Genomic DNA, 5,676 nt, shown 5'->3' on the forward strand with positions numbered 1-5,676 from the left:
TAAACCTCTTCTCATCTGCTCCATGTAATACCCTTATTTGCACAGTACTACATGTAACTTGATTTACGGATTGTACTAAACTGTACCTTGAAATTAAATGCACGCTAGTGCATTGTATGGAACTGCTGCCGGCACCCAAACGAATTGTATGGAATTGCTGACCGCAAGTTACTGAGCTATTTTCCAGTGTATTGTGAAAATTTTAGATGAATAAAGTATATTTTGAAAAAAAAAGGAGGCAAAGGACTGGGAAAAGGCTGAGCCAAGCGGCACCGTAAAGTGCTCCGTGATAACATCCAGGGCATCAACAAACCTGCCATCCGCCGCCTAGCTCGCCGTGGTGATGTTAAGCGGATCTCGGGCCTGATCTACGAGGAAACCCGCGGGGTTGCTGAAGATTTTCCTGGAGAATGTGATCAGAGATGCGGTCACGCCAAGCGTAAGGTGGTCACTGCCATGGATGCGGTGTACGCTTTGAAACGGCAGGGCCACACTCTGTGTGGATTCGGTGGCTGAACAACACGACCTTTTCCACCCAACACAACACAAAGGCTCTTTTCAGAGCCAGCCACCGCTTCAGAGAGAGAGCAGTGACCTGGGGATGAGAGTGCGGACAGTTTGGTTAGGAAATGTGTTCAGCTATTTAATTAATGCAAAAAAATACTTGGATTTATATAGCGCCTTTCACGAGCACCAAAGCCAATGAAGTACCTTTGGAGTGTAGTCGCTGTAGAATATGGGAATTATTAAATATAACTATTTTAATGAGAGATCAGAAATCTGCCCGGGCTCCAAGCTTTAGCACCAAGTGCAACAATGGCTCTTTTCAGAGCCAGCAAATCAGCAAAGGAAAGAGCTGTGATCTCCCGCAACCAGAGCTTCATGTTGGTCATTAACCCATTGTAGGGACGTGCACAGTTTAATGGGCTGATTACTGATGAGTATTCATATGCCTGTTCCGTTCACGTGAGTTATTGACAAATATTAACTAATGAGATCTTTAATATTTTCAGAAACTGAAATCGATGCACAGGACACTCAAAGCCTCTGTATTGCTCTGACTAACCTCGAGTTCCCGGGGCGGGGAATTATTTCCCGATTCTATCCCGCCGGTGTAGACGGAGAATGGGGGCAGGCAGATCTGGGAAGCACTGTAATGGATACGGTGCATCGCTCGCTGATCCAGTGCGGTCTAAAGTGACGGTTTAGGAGAAAATGAACACAGCCTGGGAAAGGCCGGAGCTCTCGAGAACGGAACCAGCATTCAAACTATCGCAAACCAGACCAGAATTAAAATGGGGCCTTTTATTGTTACATTAATTCATCACCGCTGACTCTCTTCATACCGTCTTCAATGACAGACTAAAGAATATTCAGGGAACCGGTGGCGGTGCTTATACAGTTATTGAGTCTGACAACTGTAGTTTAATTATTACTGTTAACTAGAAGAGCGTATGTGTGAACAGAGAACCGTAATGTAGAGACCGGGAACTAAACTCCCACATACAGTTCCGTAATAGGCCAATTTATCGGTTCATACCTCAAGGTCTCTGACTCCATTAAGACAATAACCAGCCCTTTCACAGATACTGTGGGTGGCTCTGAAAAGAGCCTTTGTGTTATTAGATTAAATCTTGTCCGCTTTACTTGCTCTTGGACGAACTGCTGGTGTTCTTGACAGCAGCACAGCCTGGATATTAGGCAGCACTCCAGCCTGAGCGATGGTCACCTTTCCCAACAATTTGTTGAGCTCCTCGTCGTTGCGGATGGCCAGCTGCAGGTGTCTGGGGATGATGCGGGTCTTCTTGTTGTCGCGGGCCGCGTTGCCGGCCAGTTCCAGGATTTCAGCGTCAGATACTCGAGCACAGCAGCCAACAATTGTACATCTCTGTCTGGCTTAAAAATAAAAACGGGAAGGTGGCTCAACAGTAGCTATCAAGGGAAATCAGGGATAGTATTAAAGCCAAGGAAGTGGCATACAAATTGGCCAGAAATAGCAGTGAACCTGGGGACTGGGAGAAATTTAGAACTCGGTAGAGGAGGACAAAGGGTTTGATTAGGGCAGGGAAAATAGAGTACGAGAGGACGCTTGCAGGGAACATTGAAACGGACTGCAAAAGCTTCTATAGATATGTAAAGAAAAAAAGGTGAGTAAAGACAAACGTAGTAAGATGCAGTAAGAATCAGGTGAAGTCATAATGGGGAACAAAGAAATGGCAGACCAATTGAACAAGTACTTTGGTTCGGTATTCACTAAGGAGGACACAAACAACCTTCCGGATATAAAAGGGGTCAGAGGGTCTAGTGAGAAGGAGGAACTGAGGGAAATCCTTATTAGTCGGGAAATTGTGTTGGGGAAATTGATGGGATTGAAGGCCGATAAATCCCCAGGACCTGATGGTCTTCATCCCAGAGTACTTAAGGAGGTGGCCTTGGAAATAGTGGATGCATTAACAGTCATTTTCCAACATTCCATAGACTCTGGATCAGTTCCTATGGAGTGGAGGGTAGCCAATGTAACTCCACTTTTTAAAAAAGGAGGGAGGGAGAAAACAAGGAATTATAGACCAGTTAGTCTGACATCAGTAGTGGGTAAAATGATGGAATCAATTAGTAAGGATGTCATAGCAGCGCATTTGGAAAGAGGTGACATGATAGGTCCAAGTCAGCATGGATTTGTGAAAGTGAAATCATGCTTGACAAATCTTCTGGAATTTTTTGAGGGTGCTTCCAGTAGAGTGGACAAGGGAGAACCAGTTGATGTGGTGTATTTGGACTTCCAGAAGGCTTTCGACAAGGTCCCACACAAGAGATTAATGTGCAAAGTTAAAGCACATGGGATTGGGGGTAGTGTGCTGATGTGGATTGAGAACTGGTTGGCAGAGAGGAAGCAAAGAGTAGGAGTAAATGGGTACTTTTCAGAATGGCAGGCAGTGACTAGTGGGGTACCGCAAGGTTCTGTGCTGGGGTCCCAGCTGTTTACATTGTACATTAATGATTTAGAAGAGGGGATTAAATGTAGTATCTCCAAATTTGCAGATGACACTAAGTTGGGTGGCAGTGTGAGCTGTGAGGAGGATGCTATGAGGCTGCAGAGTGACTTGGATAGGTTAGGTGAGTGGGCAAATGCATGGCAGATGAAGTATAATGTGGATAAATGTGAGGTTATCCACTTTGGTGGTAAAAACAGAGAGACAGACTATTATCTGAATGGTGACAGATTAGGAAAAGGGGAGGTACAACGAGACCTGGGTGTCATGGTACATCAGTCATTGAAGGTTGGCATGCAGGTACAGCAGGCGGTTAAGAAAGCAAGTGGCATGTTGGCCTTCATAGTGAGGGGATTTGAGTTCAGGGGCAGGGAGCTGTTACTACAGTTGTACAGGGCCTTGGTGAGGCCACACCTGGAGTATTGTGTACAGTTTTGGTCTCCTAACTTGAGGAAGGACGTTCTTGCTATTGAGGGAGTGCAGCGAAGGTTCACCAGACTGATTCCCGGGATGGCGGGACTGAAATATCAAGAAAGACTGGATCAACTGGGCTTGTATTCACTGGAGTTCAGAAGAATGAGAGGGGATCTCATAGAAACATTTAAAATTCTGACGGGTTTAGACAGGTTAGATGCAAGAAGAATGTTCCCAATGTTGGGGAAGTCCAGAACCAGGGGTCACAGTATAAGAATAAGGGGTAAGCCATTTAGGACCGAGATGAGGAGAAACTTCTTCAGCCAGAGAGTGATGAACCTGTGGAATTCTCTACCACAGGAAGTTGTTGAGGCCAATTCACTAAATATATTCAAAAAGGAGTTAGATGTATTCCTTACTATTAGGGGATCAAGGAGTATGGAGAAAAAGCAAGAATGGGGTACTGAAGTTGCATGTTCAGCCATGAACTCATTGAATGGCAGTGCAGGCTCGAAGGGCTGAATGGCCTACTTCTGCACCTATTTTCTATGTTTTTATGTGGACCAGGGCTCCAGCACCCACGTGCTCAGTGTAGTTCTCCTTTCGCAGGAGCCTGTGCACACGGCCCACAGGGAACTGCAGTCCGGCCCGGGAGGAGTGAGTCTTGGCCTTGGCCCGAGATTTGCCACCGGTTTTTCCTCTTCCAGACATTTCCACAATTCACACGTTCAGAGAAAGAATGAGAAACTCCTCCCACATCTGCCCTTCTTATACCTTCTGGATGGATGTAGGGCGTGATCGCTCTGTGGTGAATTGTATTGGTCGTTTCTGATGAGCAATCACAGCCTGTTTAGTGCGTCAATGAAAGAAGGGCGGAAATTACTGTCCTCAACAGTCAGTCCTCCAATGATTTTTAAATGTAAAAATCCTGCCAATAATTGTTAAAACTGCGGATTATGTCGTTAACTGCACCATTAGCCAAATATTTTGAAACATTTTTGGTTTCCTTTTGTCTTATACCATTTTTCCCTTCCAAATTCCAGGCTGTTAGAATCAGGATTAAATTCGGTTCAGTTTCAAATTGTAACGGGCGGGAGTCAGTCCCCACTGATTCTGTAACGAGACACATTCTAGCTCAAACTGTAAAAGTGAACTACTTTTCACAGGAGGAGCTGTGGGAGTGAGACCAGAACTGGGAGTCCTTCTGTGAAAAGAGAGGGACAGAGTGTTCTAACTGCCCCTGTTCTGGACTGTGTAAGAATTCCCATTCTGGGTTGTTGCACTGCGGAGAGTCTCGGGTTAATAAACGGATTGACCATCAAATAGAATTTAAATAAACGTGAAAAGGGCTCGAGTAAGAATGTGTGACTGAAATCGGAGTCTCCCCCACGTCCCCTCAAAATACAAGGCGCGAAAAATGAACGGGTCTGAGAGTAAAGGGAACGAGCAATCAGAGACCGTGTTTGTTGTTCATTTGGGTGGGAAATTCCAGTGACGCCAATATCGAATCGGTCAGTGAAGCTGCTTATCTGAGAACTCAAAACTAAATCTACAGCTGTAACTTCAAAGATTCTCAAACAGACTTGTTCAGGAAATAATTAGAGGAAATCGAGTCTAAAGGCAGATGCGTTTGTGCAGCTCTTTCAGAGAGGTTGTGGGTGGCTCTTAAAAGAGCCGTTGTGTTTGGGGTTTGTTCTCAGGACAGCGTGCAGTTTTACTTGGAGCTGGTGTACGTGGTCACCGCCTTTGTTCCTTCCGACACGGCGTGCTTGGCCAACTCCCCGGGCAGCAGCAGGCGCATGGCGGTCTGAATCTCCCGGGAGCTGATGGTGCGGCGCTTGTTGTAATGGGCCAGGCGGGAAGCCTCACCCATGATGTGCTCGAAAATATCGTTCACAAATGAGTTCATGAGGCCCATGGCCTTGGAGGAGCTGCCGGTGTCGGGGTGAACCTGCTTCATCACTTTGCAGATGTAGATGGAGTAACTCTCTTTCCTCGACTTTCTGCGCTTCTTGCCGCTTTTCGGTGGTGTTTTCTTGATTGTTTTCCTGGCGCCTTTCTTGGCAACTGGTTTCTTGTCGTCAACCATTGTCTCAATCAATCCAGCACAGATTGAAGTAAACTCTGCTCGGAGCTCGCATTATATAGGCAGCCCCACAGTCTGCCCACAGCCCTATGGTCATGAGGGATGAGTGAAGGCAATGATTGTGATTGGTTCATTGGCCACCTTATCATTTTCCATCCTGGTCAGTTCTGTGATCTCTCTGATTGG

At 46.0% G+C, this 5,676-nt stretch overlaps 1 pseudogene; it reads right to left on the reverse strand.

Moving 5' to 3' along the window:
* Positions 1 to 1,627: 1,627 nt before the first annotated feature.
* LOC139273951 (histone H2A-like) lies at positions 1,628 to 4,115 on the reverse strand (annotated as a pseudogene).
* Positions 4,116 to 5,676: the final 1,561 nt, after the last annotated feature.

Source organism: Pristiophorus japonicus, chromosome 9, assembly GCF_044704955.1.
Source record: "Pristiophorus japonicus isolate sPriJap1 chromosome 9, sPriJap1.hap1, whole genome shotgun sequence".
Classification (NCBI taxonomy): domain Eukaryota; kingdom Metazoa; phylum Chordata; class Chondrichthyes; family Pristiophoridae; genus Pristiophorus; species Pristiophorus japonicus.